The 25,346-nt window shown below is 39.4% G+C and overlaps 1 protein-coding gene across 1 annotated transcript in view; it reads right to left on the bottom strand.

The window, feature by feature from the left end:
- The window catches only part of LOC139991306 (uncharacterized), a 67,808-nt gene that overhangs the window by 20,046 nt on the left and 22,416 nt on the right, over nt 1-25,346 (bottom strand). The window contains exon 2 of the mRNA XM_072011266.1: nt 13,919-14,022. The gene's annotated coding sequence lies outside the window, so the exon portion shown is untranslated. The remainder of the gene's footprint in view (nt 1-13,918; nt 14,023-25,346) is intronic.

Here is a 25,346-nt window from a genome sequence, read left to right as displayed (position 1 = left end):
CACTTAATTTTTTTGTGTTAGTTTTTGGATGTAAACCTCTTATAACTATTTTATAGCTCCTTTCCGTTTTGAGTTGGTACGTGTGGCATATAGCATTTTTTCCCTTTAGTTCTTTTATCACTTTCCTATAAACTTCTGGGGTGTTTGTTTGAATTTTTACTTGTTCTAATTTTGTTTGTTTCATTGTGTAGTTATTCTTCCCGACTATATTGTTTAGTAGATCAATAAGCGGGTCTATTATTTGGGCCTCAACAAATATTGATGGTGGTTTTGATATGTAAGGTGATTTAGTTGTGGTTTTGCTTGTCGGGTCATTGTCTATTTCTTCCGTTAATGAGCTGAAGGAGTTTCTTAAAGGTAATTCTTGCAGCCATCGCTGCTTGTCTGTATCTGGGTTTCCTGCAGCATTTGTGCCTGGAATTATTTTACGTTTTTTGCTAGTCTTTGCTAGCTTCCAGTTTTCGTCCTGGTAACTTATTTGGTTGTCGTGTCTGCACTCCTCCTGTCTCCGCTGCTCTTCCATTTCTTCTATTTCCATATCATTTTGGTTGTTATTATTTTGCTGTTGTTGCTGTAAGCCTGGTAAATCTGACGACCCTTTTATGTAATATTTTTCTCCATTGGTTGCAATCTTGATCGTTGATATCTGCTGTTGCATTGTTTGTCACTATCACTATTCGTAGCACTTCTCTGAATCACTTGACTGGAGCACACGTTTGCTTACACACATCTGTTCGCCTCGGTTGCCCGAGCGAGACTCCTCGGCAAATATGACTCACGTTTGTTTCTGTCCTTGGGAAAAACCCGCTACCTCGCTGGGCAAACCTCCGCTTTCTCCGTAAGGAGTACGAGCGTGCAATAAACCTAAGGACCCATTTAAGGGACCACTCATAAACCAAATATGTGCAAAGGATGCAATTTTATTGTTAACAGATGTGGGCTATGGTGGTTCCTTGGGTTTATTGCGGGTCAGTGTAACGATGTGCAGGCCCCGGCGGCCTGACCATGAGGGACGTCGCAGGTACCGACTCACGCGACGTAACATCTACCAAACGTGAAACTATTTTGTTTCGGCCAAATATATCTAAAATGCGTAAGTCTATTCACGATGTTGCTAAAAATTGATGTAATTTCAAATTTTTTCATCAGAGTACAGTACTCTTTACTCAAATCCCGCTCAATTACTCAAACCATGTACCAGATATTTGATTACGCACAGATATGCTGCACGTTTTTATACAAAATTTTATATACCAAGTCAGAATTTCTTCTGATGTTCGGGATTTATGTTTTTATCCTTCCATTCATTTATAGTTTTAAATATTTATATATTTGTACAATATGCCTGTACACGTTTATGTTTATAAGCTTAAGAAATTCTGACCTTCCTAGCACCAATAACGTTATGGAACCATTAAGCACTTATTTTGTCTTTGGCATGGTCAGGGCTCAGAAGTTTTCCTTTTTTTAAGTTCTATACCAGCATGTACTGATACGCAGTGCCGGCAACGTGGCAGTGGTCACTTGCAAAAGAAATTTTGTCAATCATGTTAAACATCATCCTTGCAGAGTCAAAATCATAGACTATTAATCCGCGTGTTTCTCCCCCGCCAACAACTCTCGTATGATAAACTAAAAGAGCCTCATCTCATAGTTTAGATTTAGTGTGCATCAACAGTTTTTCACTTCACAGTTTCTTAATATCTTATCCATTTTCAACTCAAAAACATTCACATCATCCACACTTAGTTTGTGTACAGTCCACTTTATAATAAATATCACAGTTCTTTATACTAGCAAGTGATCCTTGCCATCTTTTATCTTACAGCAAATTATCTTTAATAGCCCTTTTATTTGATAGCAAATGCTCTTTATCATTCATTCTATTTTACTGGCAAACGCTCTTTGTCACTTTATCATTCTGGTGGCAAATAATTTTTGCTGCCATATGTTTTCGAGTTCAGTATCTCGAATACATAAGAATTCAACTCGAAAAAGCTATTGAAATCCTTCGGATAAGTAAAAAATTATATTTTGTTTAAATTTGTTAACCAATAGGTTACAATACTTTTTTACGAACTTATGATTCGGTCTATTATCATCTAAGCCATCCCAATATAGTTCAACATCTCTACTAGTATAATGGAATCAATTTGAAGATTTGAAAAAAATGCTTAAAAGCTTGTACTAATATTTCTAGACCACCTTCTTTGCATTATAAAATATATGTTAGTAATGCAACCTTATATAATACAACCATGATGTACAAGATTGATGTATTTATGCTTAAATTGGTTCGTAATTATTGGGCAAAAGTCAAATATGTACTACATAACACTGTTACCAAGAGCAGCTACTATCCTTAGGATCAATACTTCAAAATAGCCTGTAATATTGGATATATTCCATTAGAGATTTTAGAAGTTAATTTTAAAGATAAACACAAAATCAATATTTAAAAATATTGGTGTTTGGAAACAGATAGCTAATACCATTTTTAGTTCATGCAAAAAGTCTCCTAGACATAACCAATAATGTTATAAATATTGTATTACTATAGTGAGATTAGTTACATAAACAGAGCTATTTTTTATTCCCTATTGGTATTTAATTATTAGATCTTAGAATTAGATCTTAGAAGAATTACTTTCTAGATGGAAAATTTTTGTACATTTTGATACGTCTAATACATATAATTGGTAAATATTTTTATGTATAATTTCATTTACAACGAAAACAATTTTAATAATTGAAATTCCAGCAAATTTCAACAAGTACTTTTCTATCTTCATTAAATCTTATATTTCCCAAATTGTATAGGGAACTAAAAATATAATCTTAAAAAGACTTTAACACTGAAGGAATTATTTATATCGCAGTCACGGTTTTTGTCATGCACTGTTTATGACAACCACTTTTTTTTGTAGTTTATTGCCTATATTTTTTCAGAGACATTTTTAAAGAATTTTTCTTAGTATATTATTCAACACTTGTTACTGCAGTTATGGATATAAAATTAGCTGCTCTTTTTTACGCTTTTAAAACAAGAGTCTTATAAAGGCGATAATTCTCTGCACTTTGAAGAAATAGGTGAGGTGCGGTAGCTAGTGTGGTGATAGTGCTACTGCTGGTGTATATGGCGCTAGGAGGTACTTGTTGCTTTTTCTTCTCATTTAAGAATCGTGGAAAGAAAAATCGGACTACAGGCGCCGGGATTTGAACCCGCATCCCGAACGTTCATAACCAAAAGCGCTAACCACTGCGCTGCTGTCACGTAATAAATAACGAAGTGCTATAAAAAGGCGAATGAGCAATAGCCCATTCGTATGCTTTATTAACTGCAGAGTACAGACTGACTTACTCACTAAAGGACTGGGGTTTTTATCTACTCATTATGATTCACATATCTTATGGGTGGGAGTCCGGCTATTGTTTTTTCTTATCGCTATCGCATGACTAAGTGTTATTGACATGTCCGATGTCCCCAGATGTCTGGATTTTGGGTGGCGTCACACTGCCGTCGTCCGGTGATAATTGCTGTCGAGTGCCGCCACATAGGTATAAGAAAAGTTTCACAATATTCAAACGAATTATGAACATAAACAAATTTTAACATAAAGAGTGACCCAAATAATTGTATTTTACAATTTACGTGAAGAAGATGTAGGTATTAAGATGAGATACACTAACAATACTAAATGTTATTGTTGTCTCGCGCTGTCTCGCGCTCCATGTCAGAGAAGAGCGAACGCAAGATGCAGGAGATAGACCCTTCGCTGATCCGGCTGATAGAGGAACACCTCCAAAACATCGAAAAAAGAAGTGGAAAGGAGATGATCATCTCTGACGCGACCACGAGAAGGGTAGAGCCTGGAGTTCCAAACACTCCAGCGACCAAGGGAGGATAAGCTGCTGCCACGGAATGGCAAACCGTTGAAAGAAGAAATAGAAAAAAGAAGGAGCCGGCGGAGAAACCCGGTGGGAGGATCGGAGAGCGTGCGAAGAGGGGGAGACAAGTTGCTCCTCCCACACACACCGCGAACATCGACAATGACCATCACGCTAAAGGATAGATCGGACAAATCCTATGCGGAAGTGCTGGTCGTGGCCAAGCACAACGTCCCTCTGACCGAGGTGGGCATCAAAGTTGTGAAAATGCGCAAAACTATGACCGGAAGAGTAGTTCTAGAGGTCCCCGAGGATCAGAAGAGAGAGAAGGCCGCCGCGCTCGCAACACGGCTGACACAGATCCTGGATCCGAGCACGATCCGCGTGGCGACGCCCGTCCTAGCCGCGGAAGCAAGGGTGACCAGGATAGACATCTCGGCCACAAAGGAGGAAAGTAGGAACACCCTGGCGAAGGAGGGTGGCTGCAAGGCGAAGGACATCCAACTGGGAGAAATCCGCTTAGCTCGAAACGGTCTCGGATCAGTGTGGATACGAGGCTTGGCCGGGGCAGTGAGAAAACTGGCCCATACTGGCAAGGTCGCCATAGGATGGTCGATAGCGAAGGTCGAAGCCATCGAGCGAAGACCTTTGCAATGTTACAGATGCCTGGAGATTGGACATATAGGGAGGACATGCATCTCCACGGATGACAGGGGACACCTGTACTACAGATGCGGAGGCTCGGGGTTCCAAGCCAAAGGATGCACGGCCGCGAACCCGAAATACCTACTTTGCTAGGCGCTTGGGGCACCATCGGTATACGACTTGCCCCCCCCCCACACTCGGAGAAGGAAACAAGAGAAACCACCCGCGGATCCGCGGTCGTAAGTGGTAACAAAGAAGGCTCGCCGTCGCAGGGAAATACTGACCCCAAGCCCGCGAACAAGGAGAATGGCGCGGAGGAAGCCATGTAAGCGATGTCATTAGGGGATTAAAATAATGCGCATTCTTCAGATCAACTTGGGATGGTTAAGGCGGGCGCAAGACCTGCTCTATCAAACCATTCGGGAGAACACGGTTGCTCTAGCGGCGGTGGCCGAACCATACAGAATTCTTGATTTGGACATCGGCAACGCGCTTAACACTATGCCGTGAAACAGGATAGTGGCGGCTCTGGAACACTTCGACGTTCCCAGTGTGGCGACATGCCGCCTCGCCTCCGATCGTCTCAAACTGACGAAGGCGGAATTCGAAGTTCTGATCAAGCAAGGCATGATGTAGCCATCGCGAAGCCCGTGGGCATCACCCGTACACATCGTACTAAAAAAGGACCGAGGAATTAGACCGTGTGGTGACTATCGGGCATTGAACGCACGCACCACCCCGGACAGATACACTCCACCGCACATAGAAGACTTCGCACAGAATCTACACGGTAAGCGCATATTTTCAAAAATAGATCTGGTTCGCGCTTACCATCAATTCCCATCGCACCCAAAGACGTAAAGAAAACGGCGATTGCAACGCCCTTCGGCCTCTTTGAAGCGACCAACATGATGTTCGGGCTTCGAAACGCCGCACAAACATGTCAAAGATTCATAGACGAAATCACGAGAGGCCTGGATTTCATCTACGCATACATAGATGATTTTTTAATAGCATCAGAAAACGGGAAACAACACCGCAAACACTTGTGGATTTTGTTTAAACGCTTCGAATATGAGGTCGTAATAAATCTCGTTAAATGTGAATTTGGCGTCCGCGAAATAAAATTTCTCGGCTACACCGTAAGCGCTGAGGGGATAAAACCGTTAGCCGAACGCGTTGACGCCATAGTTAAAGTACTGTTACCCACAACAATCAAATATCTACGCAGATACCTCGGTATGATTAACTTTTACAGACGTTTCATACCGGGGGCCGCTAAAATCCTTCAGTCACTCAACGACTTATTGAAGGGCACAACGAAGTACAACGCGTCTATCGAGTGGTCCAAAAGAGCTTCTGCGAGTCAAAACGCGCCTTAGCCGATGCGACAATGTTAGCGCCTCCGATTCCCGGCGCGCCCGTTAGCCTCGCGGTCGATGCTTCCGATTATGCTATAGGAGCGGTACTTCAACAACGCGTCAACGATACCTGGCAACTTGGGTTTTATGACAAAATCGCTATCCCCCGTGCAACGAAAGTACAGCGCGTACGATCGAGAATTATTCGCGATGTACACCGCGGTAAAACTATTTAGACACGCCGTCGAAGGAAGAGATTTTATTATTTTCACCGACCATAAACCCCTCATATACGCATTTAACCAAAATCCTGACAAGTATTCGCCAAGACAATTTAGACACCACGACTACGTCGGGCAATTTACGACAGATATCCGGCACATTAAAGGGATAGACAATAACGTTGCCGACACTCTATCCCGGATCGAAGCGATCGGGAAATCCGTAGACCACCAAACGCTGGCTGCAGCGCAAAAGAACGATGACGAGCTGCGCGAATTCCTCAAATCCAGCTCTAGCGCGCTGCAATTGATAAAAGTACGATTTCCCGATCAAGGTGCCGGAATATACTGCGATATCTCGACCGAAAACTTGCGACCATATGTACCGGAACCGTTACGACGCACGGTGCTCCAATCGTTACATTGACTTTCCCATCCGGGGATACGTGCTACGCGAAAAATGGTAACGTCACGTTTCGTCTGACCGTCCATCAATAAAGATTGTCAAATGTGGGCGTGTCAATGCATTACCATGCCAACGTTGCAAAGTTACTAGGCACGTATCTTCACACGCGGAAACATTTAAAACGCTCGCAGGCCGGTTCGAACATATACACTTAGACATTATCGTCATGCAATATTCTCACGATTACCGATATTCCCGTGGCTATTCCCATCGTCGACATGGAACCGCCAACCGTTGCTTCGGCCCTCCTTTCAAACTGGATAGCTAATTTCGGCGTACCTTTAAAAATCACAACCGACCAAGGACGCCAATTCGAATCGCGTTTGTTCGAAGAATTATGCCAGGTGCTGGGTGACAAGCACTTATGTACGACGGCCTACCATCCCGCGTATAACGGAATGGTAGAGCGCTTTTACAGACAATTAAAAGCAGCGATTAAGTGCCACGACACGAGCAACTGGGTCGAAATTCTCCCTATCGTGCTACTGGGCAGTAGAACCTTGTTAAAGGAGGACCTTAACGCAACGGCGGCTGAAATGGTTTACGGCACCGGCATACGATTGCCGGCAGCATTCTTCCTACCATCAAAGCATCGGGCCAATTCGGAATACGCGAACCGGCTAAAAGAACGGATAGAACAAGTCAGGCCATACCCGATCATGCTTCATGGCGAAAAGAAAATTTTCATCTTTAAAGAATTAGAATCATCGCCGTACGTATTCTTGCGCCATGACGCTATTGGAGGCCCTTTACAACCGCCTTACGACGGGCCGTTTAAGGTGATAAAAAGAGCCAAAAAGACATATACAATTAAAATAAACAATCGCGACATAACGGTTTCCGTAGACCATTTAAAATCTGTGTTTATTGTACCGCACGACCTAGAAAAAAAAAAAAAAAAAACGCTGAAACTCATAACGTACTGATTTCGGAAGGACGAACAAACACTCGCGACGAAAGTACGGCAAATGACAACAATCAACGCGCAGAAGAAAACGCCAGAGAAGAGTTCGTTTCCCCGATTGCTATCAGGCAGGTTTCGGTTAAAAGTCGTAAATTGTCGGATACAGGATGTATTAAGTATATTAATTGTATTTAACATTTTTAAAACCAACGACACAAATATTATTTTTACAAATCGACCTAATTATAGCGTTATCACTGGTAGGGGCTGATGTGGCGACACATGAGTCATAGGACGAAGCGAAGCGAGAGCGACTCATGTTGTTGTTGTTGTGTCTCGGATTAAGGATACCGCCTCGACATACAAAATTAGCGCGAGATTATCCTCAGGCAAAAACAATATCGCCGCTGAGGGCAACCGTCGTTCCAAGTCAAATTTGAATCTTTCGACTCCCCCCCCCCCCCCCCCCCCGACCAGTATAAATAAGCGGACACGATCACGAGCGAAACAATAATTACGAGTAATCAATTGTGAACGATTATCGAAACGTGCGAGTATCTACGAGTCATTATCGAGTTATCCGCGAGTTATTCCATCTTGTTAAAACATTTTGTACGAACGTCTATTGACGCTATTATTTATTTAATTATTTATTCGAAATACAACTGACGATTGCAACAGCAATCACTCTCGTCATTTCATTATCACAATATAACATACATACATCTTCCGCCACACCAGCTACCTCGTTCGGCTAATCCGCGCCTACCTCGACGACAGGTGGGTATGTTACGCCAGCACGGAGGAGGAGGAAAAGCGGCCCGTCGAGAGTGGCGTTCTGCAGGGTTCGGTGTTGAAACTGATTCTGTGGGTCGTCGCGTACGACGAGGTATTGCGCTGCCCGCTGCCTCCGGACGCGGCCATGGTGTGCTACGCGGACGACACTCTGGTCCTGGTCGGAGGTCACGCGTGGCACAAAATGTTGCGTATCGGCGAAGTCGCAACGGCCTGCGCGATATGTGCTGTGCGCGGACTGGGCCTGAGCGTCTCCCCTGTGAAGTTGGAGGCCATCTGGTTCTACGACAAGAACAGGCGAGGTACTCCTCCGCCCGGTCTGAGCAAAGGCATGACGGGCGAAACCGTCGGGGTGGGATCGCTGATGAAATACCTGGGTCTGGGTCGTGGATGTTCGAGCCACACTTCGACTCTCTGATTCCGACGGTGACGGCGGCGGCCAACGCCTTGTGCGGTCCGCTGCCGAACATCGGTGGAGCGGGTGTCGCGGTGCGCCGATTATACGAGGGCATCGTTCGGTTCCGAGCGATGTACGGGACCCCGGTATGAGTAAACGATTTGATGGCGAGTCATCGCAGCATTCGGCTCCTTAGGAGGTTGCACAGGGTAACAGCTATCAGAATCGTCAGGGGATACCGAACCGTGTCGCACGCGTCGGCGACCGTTCTGGCCCCGTTTCCACCGTGGGAGATTCGGGCGTTGGTGTTCCAGAGGAGATACATCCACATGAGAGTGATGGACCCGGGAGAGGACCCGACCGAGCAGCCGGCCCCAGACGACTTGGGAACCGCCGAGGAGAATGCGTGGGACCAGCGGCGGTCCCAGCTGTTCCAGGCGTCGAGGCTGTCCTCCCAAGTTGGGAGGCATGGAGGAGCCGACGCGGTCTCCCGCTGTCCTTCAGGATGACCCAGGTGCTTACGGAACACGGCGTGTTCGGCGAGTTCCTGATGAAAATCGGACGCGAGAAGACGGGCATCTGTCACCACTGCGGAGATAGCAGGGACACAGCGCAGCACACGCTGGAGTTTTGCCTGGCGTGGGAGCGGCCCCGCTACATCTTACGTCTCGTCATAGACGGGAGATTGACCCCCTCGGCGATTATAGAAGCGATGCTGAGTGAGCCACAGAAATACGAGGCTGTCCGCCTCTTCTACGAACGAGTTATGCTCGTAAAGGAGCGGGCAGAAAGGGAGAGAAAGAGAAACTCTCATCCTTGTAGGATAACGCGATGGAGGGGGATGGCAGTTAGACGACCCAGGGCTGCTCCACCACCGCCACCATCGAGACGTGACTAGCAGGGGGATAGCGCCAGGGGCAATGGCCTCCACTGGTGTCAATACATTAGGTTCTGCCTGATTAAAGAGCCTCGGGGAATGCACCAATAGTAATTCGCAAAGACCGAGACCACGGAGCATTCTTATTATACGCGCATGCAGGCTATCGTGGAGTTTTAGTCGGTAAGAGTCCGACACTGCTCTGCCACTTCCCGCAGCGGCTAAGTGTCCATGAGGATTTCTTCACGTCAAAAAAAAAAAAAAAAAAAAAAAAGAAAAAAGATTGTGTTACAGCTAATGTGTAGGTAATGTAAGTAAGCAGCAAAGTATCGAATAAGATGATCGATCTGTTATATCTAAATTATGAATATTTTACTTGAGAAACGTCGTGTTTGAGTATTGGAATTGCAATGGATATATATATACCCATGTGTCCTGGTATGGTTTTCTTTACGCACAAGGTGTTTCGATAAAAACGCTCACCATGTTCTTCACTTACGGCACCTAGATCTTCCGGGAAAAAATTTAAATGAGAGACCAGGAAATTAATTTTTAAGGACATGTGAGCACAGAATACCCACCCGCGTTTTGCACCCACTCTCCTATTAGATGTGCAAAGACATTACTCGAAGGATTATAAGATCACTTGTGGGCAGTTGAATAACAGCGTTCATTTATATAAAAAAATAATAAAACAAATATATAAATCCTGAGGGTATGATATGCTATTAATCGTGTCATTATTGGGAACATACCTAATCCCGGTCGAGTACTTTCTATTTCTTAATTCTTCCATATTTTTAGTTCAATCATTATCTCTTTCAGCTCACGCAGGATATCATAGGTTTGCTATATATCAGGTATTGAGATCAGGTGAGATCGGGACTCATGATAGACTTAGGGTAGGTGATAGATAGCGTGCTAGGTCTGTGACGTCAGGGGGATCATTTTCAACAACATTCTTAAACCTACGATCATTACATAAACAAATGAAATTGTTAAGTGGTTGCATCTTACGCAATCTTTTCTTGTTACTTAAGTAAAGTGTATGATGCAAGATGATCGTGGCAGTTACAGATAACATAAAACCGCTGTACTGTTACAGCTTCCTCATTGCTCTCATTGATGTTGTTAAGTTGGCATGCATCAGGGCTACAATTGTTCATGAATTAAACACATCTGTATCGCATGTTGCAATTTATTGCAACATGGCCTAACCGCTGATAGTTTTTACATTGTAAACTATTTATCTTTTTAAATAGTTGGTAGGAAACGACCGATTCAAATAAAGTTTTACCATTAAATAAGTTTGTGATAGCACTATCGGGAGTTAGTTGAACGTGATACATGTTTAAACATGTGTTTCTTTGTACTAAGCTTTTGTTACAAAATTTTGAAACACTAAGTGCTTTAATTTCAGGTATTTTGATTCTATTTAATTCTAAATACTTCTGTGGGAATATTGGTCGCATATTCATCGTATAAACTTCCAAGTAGAAAATTAATCTTGTCTTTTGTTTTAAGTGTTTTAGGTGTCAGCTATGACATTCCAAGGCTTTGGGAGAATTTCAAATGTGTGTTTATATATACCCTAAATGGACAGAGAGTGTGGAGAGAGCGTTATATTGTTGTGCTTTCGCGTGTGAAGAAGATTGTTGATTTGAATTATCATCTGTATGTAGTGAAATTTTTTTGCCATTAGTGGCGCTCAAAATACGTGATGCGGCCATGATTTTGCTGCTCTGTTAGGTTTATAACGATTGGTGAAAATCCATTGTGTTAGGGAAACGTCTAGATTCTTTCAGCGTTTTTTTCTTTTGCTGTGGTACATAAAGCTCAGTTCTGGAAACTTTTGCGCAGCATGAAAGTTCCTAACGTCTACTGTGGACCTTGTAGAACATGGTTTATCTTCTACTATAAGCATTGTTTCATCTTTGATAACTGAAGATTACCCATTAAGATTGTTAATTTAATTCTTTAATAAGATTGATAATAATCTAATAAGATTGTGTTACTGATGGCAGTCATCGTTATTGTGAGTTTCTCTTTGAGAAACATTATCTAGGATTCCAGTGAATTGTTTGAAGCTTTTAGCTTGGAATTCTCTTTTCTGACTTCAGATTATAGATGACTTTGGGCTTCATGGTTTCGTTTTGTAAGTTCTCCCTTTCCATTTCTTAACATATTGGTTGTCAATAAAAGATTATTGTCGTGACATGGTGCGCAGGTACTTGACAAGAGTAACGTGGAAGTCATTTAACTGAGAAAACAGAGGAAAATAAAATCTAACACTACTTGTGAGTACTAAATAATAAATTGCTAAATTATACAAAACTTAAACAACTGAAAGGAGGAAATAACTTTTGTGCGAGTACTGCGCAGCAGTATACACACTCATTTGGAACGTACAAAAACGCGTGCGAAAGCAACGGCATGGTATAAACTGAACTCCATTACCTCGGTTAGCGCTACTCCCGCTGTTTTCTCGTCAACCCTAGCCGCCACATTGTACAAACTGTAGGATATTATATTTCGCGTGACATTACGCGAACCTAGGGAGAGTGCCAGTTAAACGCGTATAGACGTCACGAGTAGGAGGAGGCACCTGGGTTGGATTCTTAATTTCATTTATAAGACTGCGCCGCCATTCGCAAACCGACTCTTCGTTCGTTTCATCTATCCCTATTCGCGTTGGCGCGCAATCTAGATTAACGGGATCGCACCCGCCCTCTGCCTCCTGAGTACCCTCCTGAAGGCTCGCACCATCATTTACAATTCTTAACGCTTTTCTTTTGCTGCTAATTTGATCCGATGTTTTGGTGGTTAAATGTTTGCTTATTTCCAAATTAGGATACTTATGATTCTTATATACCTGATCGAGTTCTTTCAGGAGAGTAACCTCTTCTTCCTGACTTGGGGTATCCGTCGTTCCCCTTCTCTTTACATTTCTTACCACAGGATGCGTATGCCGTTCATGTATAGTGTAGCGGCACATGAGTTAGAGGACAATTCAAATCATGTTGTTGTTTTGCCTCGGAGTATCAAGATCGTTAGGATACATGTAATGTTAGAATAAATAAACTGCGGAAAAAACAATGTCGCCGCTATGTGCAACCGTCAAACGAAGACGAATTTGAATTTTGCGACTCTCCCCCGACCAGTATAAATAAACGGACGCAACCGAAAAGAGTTCAGTATCGGCGAGTTATCTAAGAATCAAGAGTTATTTACCGAGTTATCAACGAATTATCAGCGATCTAATTAACGAGTTATTAGCGATCTTACTTTGTGACTTATACACTGTATAAGCGTATCAGCGAATATAGTCTGTATACTAATTTATCATTTTAAATATATTCGACGGTTTCAACAACAAGCAACAACATTTAATAAATCTCACGATCAAACATCCTCTATACAAGTCATCTATAGTAGATTGCCCCCTTTGGGACCCGAACCTCATGGGGCACGCTTCACATCTAAATGGTCACTCATTTCCATGACTAAGGCCGCTACATTTAGGTACGTGGTATCTTGCCTCATGTAGCTTAGGGAAGCTTTTACCTCAGTATACACATTTCCATTGAATGGGGGTCCCCACATGATGCAAATTAAGGTGCTTGTCCAGATCCCCCAACGGGACAAAGAAAAAGTAAGCTTCCTTTTCCGAACAAACTGGACATGCAACCTTATCCCCCATTAATGGGACCGTAACCTTATAAACTGAATCAATGTCCGTGGACGTTATTGGGTCATTAAGCATGGTCCCCTCCAAAGCATATGAATCCGCCACAGCGTTTCGGGGACCGAGAAGCACTGCGTCCGAGGTTATGTTTTCATTACTAATGGACTATGATCTATAATCCACTCATAGTCCAAGTTATGCCCGGTCGTCAACAAATTTCCATCCTCGTACAAACAAATTCTTTTATTTAATTAATATACACCTTATCTTTACGATTAATCCGTGAATCGGCGAGCCGAGATATTTATTGATACTAAAATAAATTCTGATATCAATAGATAGTATCCCGTATTGGATCAGTTCCTTCGCACGCCGCACTCCGTTTGGCCATGGACGGCGTGTCCGGGGCAAAAAATTGCCCACACAGACACGGTGTACATGTCATCGGCGGTACTACTGGAAGGTAGGAGTGTGACTTGAGCAGACGAGTCCAAGGTTTCCCTTGCTTCTGAGCAACCATGATTCCCCAAGAGACTTGCAATACGAACGTTTTCTAGCGGCGTATTACTTTCGCCCTTAACAGAGTTATAGTTACTCCCGCCAATATATATCGTATATATTTTTATTTGCAGTTTTTGCATAAATCATCTTTTGTATTAGTAATTTTCAATTCCCATACCACTATTATTGGCATCTTGATGTTTGGTCGGTGATAATGTGACATGATGTATTTTAAGTAGATTCTTTTTCTCCACACTGACAATCAAAAACTTCTAGATGTCTCTGAAATCATAAAAATAAAATACTTCAAAAAAGATATTCATTTTGAGAATGTAGAACACAAAAAATTTAATACAAAAATCGAAATCTCTATTCTTATTAATTTTTCATCAATTTTCTATTTTTTCTTTTTTTTTTTTGTTATAAACGATTTTATGGTATGCAACAATATAGATTTACACTTTGAGTAAAGTTGGTATCTTCGAGTTTCCTATTTAACTCATCTATAATTTCTTTAATACAATTTAGGTAAAAGAAGTGTGAAATTTTTTAGCATATAAATATTATAATATACAATGGCTCACGAAAGTATTCGAACACAGAATTTGTTTCTAAATATATTAGGTGTATTCTACGAAACTTGTTGAAATTTCATTAGCATTATAATAAGATACAATTATCGTAATTGTAATAGTAAAATATGAAACTAATACAAAAATGTATATGGATGGATGTAGTGACGAATTAGAGCGGATGAACACATCCGCGCGAATAAATTAAACTTCAACTGTTTATTACGACCTGAATTCTCCACTTCACTGGTTTAGTATCCATTGTAGATAATAAAATCAATAATATTATTGATTTCGAAGCGCAAAATAAATGATCTTAATATTCTTAGAAATGAGAAGGTAGTTGAACGGGGTAATGGCATACACAAAGTTTTTCTTACGGATTAAACGATGCTTTATTTTGTGATGGTATTTATACAGGGTGTCCCAATTGATGGAAACCTGGAGGGGATTATTGTACATGAGACAATAAGTCGAAAATATGGAATACATTTTTTTCATTTAAGGATTTGTTTTCGAGAAAATTGAACTGAAATTTCCTGCGAATACGCATACACTTAACTGTATCGTGGTTAAACAGATCACGATACAAACCATACCATATGGGTTTATGAGTAGTAATAAAGCATATAATTCTTCAGATTTACTTTATTAATGTAAAAATTGTTGAAAATGCTCTCCGAATTAAATTTTCGTGCACGCTTCCTGTTACGACCGTTCGCGGAGAGACGCGGTCGCGAGGAAAACGCGTCAGCGAGAGGCGTAAATTCTCGCTACGATTCGGCTAATCGACGCCGCGAAATAGTCGTTCCCCGTGTTTCGGTTAGGATAACAGGGGTGGTTAATTGAAATTAACTGTGTGTTAACAGGTTAATGTGATATGTATTCAACAATAGATCACACAATATTATGAGCATCACAAGTATTTGACGATGAGTACAGTTAATGCGTTACAGAAAATATGACCCGACTTGACGATATCTCTCGATGAGTTAGTTAGACTTTATGAACGGACTGATTTAAGGGTAGAACCGTGGTAGACTTGTTGACTGTTCTGACGACGAAAATGGACTACCCGGAAAGTGACGATGCTGTGTCAGAGGAGAGATAGGAAAGGGTGTGTCTAGCGCACGGGATCATCGGATTTGTTGATGACAGTTTGTGGCCAGGAAAGTGAGGGTAATAGACATTGTTTCTATTGGCTATTACAATTGTTGGTGGACTAGGAGGGGCCTTACCGCCCTCGATAGAAGGTTGGTGGTGGGAAGCATCGCACGTGTGGAAAAAACTAATTTTCAAGTATTTTCCGGACACAAACCAGAGATCTTAGAAAATGCTTTCGTAGAAAGGATCTTTGTTCGATCTGAATGACTTTAGTTGGAATTTTCTAAGATTTATAGTCGGTCCTTGAGATTCTTAAGGGTACGCAATAAGGATGTGCAGACATATGGTTGCCATCCCGCTCGCGATGCGAGGCCCGGTCCAGGTAGAGAGTCGGCCGACGTAACAAGAATAGAGATGGAAAACATACAAGTCAAGTACATAAGGTGATGCCTGGACATACATGGATACAGACCGACTCATATAATCTTCAACGAGACAAACAGAGAAACTAGGATTGGAGGTCGGGATAAGGGCCGTGAAATTCGATAACAAAATAGGGAGAGGTAGAAGTTCAGTGGAACAATGTTTCAAGCAGAACAGAGAAAAACCTGTAGCGGCACATGAGTAAAGGACAATTCAAATCATGTTGTTGTTTTGCCTCGGAGTATCAAGATCGTTAGGATAAACGTTAGGATAACTCCGGGCAAAACAATGTCGCCGTTACGTGCAACCGTCCAACGAAGACGAATTTGAATTTTCCGATTCTCCCCCGACCAGTATAAATAAACAGACGCGATTGCGAGTGAATCAGTATATACCGAGTATCTACGAATTATCGATCAATATCTGCGAGTTATCAGCGAGCAATTATACACTGTCTTAGCGAATACGTTTGTACGAGCGTCTCTCGACATTATTTATATTTATTAATTTATTTTATGCTTTTAAATATATTTGATAGGTTGCAACAGCAAGTTCTCGTTATTCTATATTTCAATCCTCTACAAGTCCTCTTCAAACCAAATGATACGTTAAGTGGTAAGGACAAAAGAAAATTTATGTAGAGAATTGGATGAAGTCAGGAAGGAATGGAGCAGAGGAAAAACGTAGGAAGGGAGATGGAGAGAATTATGAGAAAAAGTGTAATAAGATATAACAAATGGCACAAGTTTATCACGTGCGTCAGTCTACTTAGGTGTCTAGTAGGAGAAGGATGAGAAACGAGCTACAAGTCGGTCGCAAAAGGGAGGTACAGAAATGTTTAGGCGAGCAGTAGATTTTGGTAAAACAAAAAAAGAAGATATATTTTGTGTGAGAGAAACTGGGGCTTTGAAACTGGTTTGAGGGCTTCACAGACGCACGGGGATGGAGGATGCACAATATAGAAAAACATTAAGTGAAGGAGGAAAAGAAGTTTTCTTTTTTTTTTTATTGATTATTTGTTTAAATTTTTACAATTTGTCCAGAAGGACATTTGGTAAAATATTATAGCTTAAAGAATAAAAATATAGCATGTGGATGGTTACCCCCAGCGGGGTTCCATCTTCTATGTTGCCTATTGGATCTCTATTGCGAGGTCTGCGGGATGCTTCCTCTTCAGTCTTCTTTCTATTTTGGTTTTATTTGTTTCAGCAACCAGCTGGTTTGGGTGTGCTGCAAGTCTTTCTTTGCACTTTTTTGCGTATCTAGCGATTTCCTCTTTGACTGTTGGAATTTTTAGATCTTTTCGTAGGTCTTCATTTCTGACGTACCATGGAGCGTTAACTATTGTCCTTAAAATTTTTGCTTGCTCTATTTCTATTTTGCTTATGTGACTCATTGCTGCCGTCCCCCATAGTGGGACTCCGTATGTCCAGATTGGTTTGATTATTGTTTTGTATATATTTAGTTTATTCATTATGCTTAATTTAGATTTTCTATTGATTAACCAGTACATCTGCTTCCTTTTTGCACTTATTCTGTTTATTATTGATTTTATATGGTGCTTCCGTGTAAGGTGTGTGTCTAAATGTATTCCTAGATATTTGACTTGCCTTGTTTGTGCTATGTGGGCGCCGTTCAGTTGGATATCTGGTGTTTTTCCTTTTCTAAGTGTAAATGTTATGTGGTTGCACTTGCTGGTGTTCGCTTTTATTTGTTTGTTTTGCAGTCATTTTTCTATTTTTGTAATGTGTTCTTGTAGTAGTGCGGCAGCCGTTTCTGGATTTGCATGCCTCACTAGTATGGCCGTATCGTCCGCAAACGTCAGTGTTTTGCTATTGACAGTTGTTGGTATATCTGCCGTATATAGTGTGTATAATATTCGTCTTAAGACACTTCCTTGCGGTACTCCTGTCTTGATATCCTTAATTTCAGAGTATGCATCATTTATTTTTACTACAAAGGTTCTGTTGTTTAAGTAAGATTTGAGTAGTTTGTAGATTTGTTCTGGAAATTGCTTTTCGATTGTTTGAAGAAGTTTTTCATGGTTAACTTTGTCGAATGCTTTTTCGATATCCATAAAGAGTGCTGTGCAGTATTGTTTTGTTTCAAGCGACTGTAAGATTACATTGACGAGTCTATGCATTTGTTCTATTGTGGAGCGTTTATTCCTGAATCCAAATTGATGGTTCGGTATTAGCTTTTCTTTTTCTATTGTTGGTTTTAAGCGGTTATATATTATTTTCTCTAATAATTTGGAAAACGCAGGTAGTAATGATATCGGCCTGTAGGATGCAGTTAGATGTGGGTTGTTGTTTGGTTTGGGTAACATCACTATCTGTGCTATTTTCCATAGTGTAGGAAAGTACTGTATTCTTAGAATTGCGTTAAATATTATCCTTGTTAGTCTTATTGACTTTGGGGGAAGGTTTTTTAAGATTTTCCCACTGATCAAGTCAAATCCTGGTGCTTTACTTGTCTTTGTTGCCTCAATTAAGTTTGTAACTTCTTGCGCTGTTGTGCTGAGTATGGTGCAGCGTTTATCAGTTGTGTTGCTGGCATTTTCCACTTCTTCATTTGTTTGCCATCCAGGGATGCTGTTATTAATTTCATACGGCGAATATATATTTTGTAGGTGCTTTGAGAATTCTTTTGCCTGCTCTTCGTTGGTTCTGGCTCATGTGTTGTCCATTTTTCTGATTGCTGGGATTGTTTTTATTGTTTTCTTAATTTTGTTAGAGACTTTCCATAGAGAGCAGTTGGTATTCTCATGCGCGGATAGTGATTCGATGAGTTTTGGGAATTCGTTATCATGATGTTCCCTTATTTTATTCTTTAATTCCTTTGCAAGTTTATTTAGGTTTTTCTTGTTTTCTCGTGTTCTCTGTTTTTGCCATTTTGCTTTCGCTTTTCTTTTTTCCCTGATTTTGTCTAGGATGTTCTGCGGAATAATATTTGATTGCCTGCTATTTGTTTCATAGGTGGTGGTTGCCCACGCTGCTTCCTGTATTATTTCTGTCAAAGTTGCTACTGCCTGCTCAATGTGTTCAGGTGTTTTCAACGGGATATTGCAGTTGATTTTGTTTTCGATCAGCTCTTTGAAAGTTTGCCAGTTGGTGGTTTTATTGCAAAGCGACTCTGACTTGTTATAAAGTAGTGGTTTGCTTGTATATTCTATTATAATTGGTGTATGATCGGAGTTAAGCTCGAGGCTGGTTGTTATTTTTAATTTGCTTACATTTAGCCCTTTTGTTACTGCAAAATCCAACAGGTCAGGTATTTTATTGGGGTCTGTCGGCCAGTACGTTGGTTTTCCTGTAGATAGTACGTTGAGATTGCTGCTTCTAATGTATTTTTCTAATGTTCTACCTCGCGGCGTGTTAATTCTCGAACCCCATAATGTGTGCTTTGCATTAAAGTCTCCTGCCGCTATATATTTCTCGCCTAAGGTTTGGAAGTACTCTTCCCATTTTTTTAGTGTCATTTTGTGTCTCGGAGGTACATATACTGCTGACATCTGGAAGTAATTGTCATTGGTTTGTATTGTGACAGTGGTTGCTTGTAGATGTTTTTGATTTGTTTGACTATGTAAGTGATGCTTGATGTCATTTTTTATTATTACTGCAGTTCCTCCATGTGCTTTACCTGAGGGATGTTTGGTATCGTAGATGGTGTAGTACGGTATTTTCATGTAGTTTTTTAGGGTGAAATGTGTTTCTGAGACAAGTAGTATATCAATATTATTTTTATACAAAAATATTTTAGTTTCGTGGGCTCGCTGTTGCAAGCCATTGGAGTTCCAGACTGCTATTTTCAAAATGTCCATCTCTATTTTTTACTTAGCAAGTTTGTGAGTAGTTGTAACATGATTGTTGTTTGTTGTGCTTGTTGTCTTAGTATTGTGTTTAGATCACTTACCATTTTTCCTAACATTTCCATACCTTTAATGGATTGTTTGAGCATTTCTTTGATGTCTGTAACGTCTTCGATGTTATTGTTTTCATTCTGATTGATTGCAAGCGTTGCTTTGCTAATGTTTTTGGTTACATGTGCGTAGCTTCGTTTACCTTGGGGATCTATGTTTCTGTTTATAGCGTTTAGTTCGTATTGTGCTTTCAATGTTGTTTCATTATCCGTTATACTTTGTTGCGGTTGGTGGTTATTGTATGATCTGTTGCGAAGTGGAGGAAACAGTTTACGTTGTATTTGTTTCCTTATTTCACATCCTTTGTAGCTGGCTGGGTGGTTTCCGTTACAATTATAGCATTTAACTTCTTCTATTTTTCCTGTGTATGGGCACTGTATTGTTAGGTGATTTTTTGCACATTTAACACATGCCGGGCTTCTGTTGCAATAATTTTTTGTGTGTCCGTATTGTTGACACCGCATGCATTGTGGTATATCTTTTTTGTAGCGTGGTGGTTCCACTGTTACAATTGTATTTAGTATTTTTTTGATTTCATAAATTTCCTTGTTATTGGTTCTGGGTTCAAGTTCTATTAAGAATAATGGCAATGGTTGCTTCGTATCGTATCTTGTCATATTGTTTATTGCTCTTGTTTCATGGCCAATTTTTCCTAATTCTTCACTTAATTTTTTTGTGTTAGTTTTTGGATGTAAACCTCTTATAACTATTTTATAGCTCCTTTCCGTTTTGAGTTGGTACGTGTGGCATATAGCATTTTTTCCCTTTAGTTCTTTTATCACTTTCCTATAAACTTCTGGGGTGTTTGTTTGAATTTTTACTTGTTCTAATTTTGTTTGTTTCATTGTGTAGTTATTCTTCCCGACTATATTGTTTAGTAGATCAATAAGCGGGTCTATTATTTGGGCCTCAACAAATATTGATGGTGGTTTTGATATGTAAGGTGATTTAGTTGTGGTTTTGCTTGTCGGGTCATTGTCTATTTCTTCCGTTAATGAGCTGAAGGAGTTTCTTAAAGGTAATTCTTGCAGCCATCGCTGCTTGTCTGTATCTGGGTTTCCTGCAGCATTTGTGCCTGGAATTATTTTACGTTTTTTGCTAGTCTTTGCTAGCTTCCAGTTTTCGTCCTGGTAACTTATTTCGTTGTCGTGTCTGCACTCCTCCTGTCTCCACTGCTCTTCCATTTCTTCTGTTTCCATATCATTTTGGTTGTTATTATTTTGCTATTGTTGCTGTAAGCCTGGTAAATCTGACGACCCTTTTATATAATATTTTTCTCCTTTGGTTGCAATCTTGAGTGTTGATATCTGCTGCTGCATTGTTTGTCACAATCACTATTCGTAGCACTTCTCTGAATCACTTGACTGGAGCACACGTTTGCTTACACGTGTTACAAAAATGGTTGGAGATTTCTGCAGCTTGCTCTTCGTTGCTTTTGGCTCAGACGTTGTCTGATTTTTTGATTGCTGGGATTAGTTTTATTAGCTTCTTTATTTTGTTCGTGGTTTTCCATAGAGAGTAGTTGGCATTCTCGTGTGCAAAGAGTGTTTCTATGAATTTATTCAACTGTCATCTTCATCTTGAAGTTAATATTAAATGTTGTTATGATACCAATTAACATTAACTTAACTATATACCATTCACGGTATTCAGCGAAACCAAAATAAGCAAAAGAAAACAAAATAAACAGTCTTAACCTGCTGAGTCATTGTTATTAAGGCTGTTAGAATCTTTCACTTTTATTAATCATAGCTAAACTTTATTTAGTTTCCTTTTTGTTCATGATTTGACTTTATGTTCTTCTGACCCAAATAACTTATTTAACGACCATTTCAAATAATACTTATCGTTATCTATACTTTATACACTGTCTGTATCTTATATTCCTTATATACCTAAAAGCCATACAACCAACATTCTGGCAATTAACCATTTAGTAATTTGTTTATAATTATTTCATTTCTGGGTATTGCACAATAAATGACTTATCAAGAAAGTACTGTCAATAAACCCGACCCTTCAAACGTTCTTTCCAATTATTTATCATAATGCCCATACCCATATGATAATATAACACATGTGAGTATCATTCTTTCCTAATTTATCAAATCATTCAACATTAAAATACATTCATCAGCTTCTATACTTTCAATATTACAATTACTTAATTTATTTTAGGTTTAAAGATGACGATGTGCACTACAACCATCAATATTATCACCAAACTATATTCCTCAATTTGTCTTTCTCAAATTTTCTAGTTCTACTGTATTATCATAAACGACCCTCCTCAGATGAGTCATCATAGTCCAACATTTCTTTTAAATTTATTCTAATGTTTCTACCAAGTATTCCATTATAAAATCAGAATTTTCCCTTGCATATTCGCGCTCAATAATAATTTAATGCTTATAACAATGTTCATTGTTATTTATTTGAACTCGAAATTACCACTACCACATCAACCGCCTAGCGGGAACGTTTCGGCAACACGTCCGCTCTCCATCGCATCCCAAACCGAACTCAATGTATTTGACACCTAAGGATTGAAATATTGTTCCCACTTTTGTAATGTCATTTTGTGTCGCAGTGGTGCATATACTGCTGACATCTGGAAATAATTGCTGTTAGTTTGTATTCTAACGGTGGTTGCTTGGACATGTTTCTGACTAATTTGACTATGTAAGTGATGTTTGATATCGTTTCTTATTATCACCTTTATATATTTATTTTTATATTTCTCCTTTGTTCGTTATTTTGATTGCTGGTATTTGCTGTTGCATTTTATAGCTTTACCATTTGCCAATATTTGTTGTGTTTTCGTTCACCTAAATTCACTACTTGTCGCACTTTCACTAAAGCACAGTTTCTCACGTCTGTCTAGCTCGGCTGCGTAGGCAGAAATAACCGTAATATGTAAATAGGTTTTGCTGTCTTAACGTCAGTAGACGATTTCAAAAAACAATATTGTAATAATATTGTATCAAATTATATATTTTTTGTAGGATTAATTATCGTCTTTATTGTATTATTATTTATTCTCTACTTTTCTATTTATTTTTTCATATTTCCAAAATAAGTTATTTGCTCAGAGCTTTTTTTAACTTTCCCAAAATACATTTTGTATGAAGATATTTCTCTTTCATATACTAATAAATTTATCTTTTTTTCTATAGATTTTCTCCATTTTCTATAGTACGCAAATCCAAAAAATTAGTAAAAAACTTTTGTCACAATTTTTATTGTACTACAGTTTTTTTTTTTTTTTTTTTTAGCATGATATTTGAATATGTACGTTAAAAATATGAATTTCTGTTATTACTTCGCGCCTTTACCGTTCTAGGGTAAATGTCATGCGGTCCCTCACGATCTACCTACCAAAAGACACCTCGACCTTTCGCTCTCCGTGATCAGATCCTTTAAACGAAGTCTCTCTATTCTCCACCGTTTGTTCTTTAACAATGCAATGTCTAACTGTTTGCCACCAGTCTATCTGTCTATCAATTTTTCCTGTGTCAAGATGTTTCAGCATGTATGTATGCAATAGCAGTAATGTATGTATGCAATATTATGTAATAGCAAGGTCTTGAAAAGGAAAAGTTCAGAAACATTTTCACGAAAACCACATCAGCGAAGGAAGGAAATCCTAACACTTCTTGAAAGGACATCAACAAAAATGAAGATTGCAGCAGAAATAATTACATGTCGTAACTCCGCGTATTCATCGAATACGCGAGAATCATTCCATGATATTTTTTTAGCATAAATAACCGTAGCCACTAAGACCATTTAAGAGTTAAGTTCTTTTGAACTGAGAGTTTTCAGTCAGTCAGTAGTTTTTGGAGGTGAAGGATTAGAGGAAACATGCCGTTGTGGATTTTAATGAGTAGGCGGTAATGTTTAATCTACGATTCTTCTTACAAAATGTTGCGCACAATGGTTTACGTCTCCGGATACCATAATCTTCTTCTCTATGACTTGTATTGTACGAGGTAAACTGTTGCGTATGTATTGTTCGATTTCAAGATCGAGGTGCACTCCGCTGTTTGAGCTAACCTACTTTCATTCTTGTAAGGACGTTTGCTCGCGTACAGTGATATTTCGACTAATTTTTAATTTAATAACTGAAATAACTAAAATTATAGCCAGAATACGATTCTTTTACTCTTGATTCTCATCTTATTTTATCTTCGAGAAGCACCCCTTAAATTTTTGATACCTGTAGCCGGACAACCTATATATATAATAGGAAGATAAAATTGGTACTCCTTTTAAATAATACCAAATTTATTATTGTAAGTAATTGATATGGATTGCGTACACAGATGAAGCAAAATAGAAAATTTGCACAAAATTTGTTGAAAGTGATAACGTGAGTTCGTGCTCGCCATCCATATGCAGATGTGTTAGTTACAATAAATAGTAACTAGAAGATTGTTCTAGATACAATCTATAGATTTAATCGATAGGTTTAAGATGTTCTTTTGTTTTTTATCCCTAGTCCATGTAAGAATGTACAATAAAGATTTTTTTGGCTCAGAACGGTATGATAGATTTATCCAAAGAATAAAATAATAGCTGTTGTGATCCTATCTATGAATAAAGAAATAACAACAAAATTATTATTTGAAAAACTCACCAAGAATCCAATGTTAATTTTGTATCTAAATCAAAGTGTTGTGTGGAATAAAACTACTACACATAAAAATAATACATTTAATATTATAATAATACCTTATAGTCCACTGCCCCTTCCCCCATAAACATCAATATCTTGCTATTTCCTTGACGTTGAATAAATTACAATTTTTGTAATTACTGGTGTAATTTTATGTGGAGACTTTTGTGAATTATATGTTTTCATTTTTGTAATTTGTTATAGAAATACATTAATAATAATTGCATTCTTATGTATACATATAATTTTGTGACAAAGTGCGTCTTTGATTTCTCAGTCTGTATATATAGGAAAAAGTTATTCAGTATGTTAACATTGGCAACGTATTTCTAGCTCATCAAAATCGGTGAGGTGTCTCCTATTCTACACAGTTATCAAGATCAAAAATATAACGCTATTTAAAAAATATTAAATGATTTTCATTTTCATGAGAAAATGATTATAGAAATATATCCCAAAAATTGGTAACGATCATTGACCGAGTATTGCGCGTAGTGCCTTAAATTAGTGCTGTCTAGTGTCACGTCGGAGACACAAGATCTCGCGTCACAGTTCGAACGTTTCACCAATAGGGTGAAGAAATTGAACTTCGTATATAATAATGGAATTTATTACATAAATCCAACAGAGTGATGGTTCAAGGTGTTACAACAGAATAAGGTGACGAGTGCTAATTTAAGAGGGTTTTTATATTGAGGTTTTAGTCTCTTTGGAGGGGTTATCGTCGGGTGTGTATCAGAGGCGGCTATTCCGTTACTGTCTGGTTATTATTTCGATAGCTGTGGTATGCAGCATGTTTCGTCTACCTAATTACTGTTTCTGAGCGGGTGGCCTTCTTAAGCGTGTGACACCAGCATAAGGATTTCTCACGCATCTGCTTCCCGTTCCAACCGTTCTTTCGCACAAC

This window comes from Bombus fervidus, chromosome 10 (assembly GCF_041682495.2).
Source record: "Bombus fervidus isolate BK054 chromosome 10, iyBomFerv1, whole genome shotgun sequence".
Classification (NCBI taxonomy): Eukaryota; Metazoa; Arthropoda; class Insecta; order Hymenoptera; family Apidae; genus Bombus; species Bombus fervidus.
This window is presented reverse-complemented; position numbering and strand designations above follow the sequence as displayed.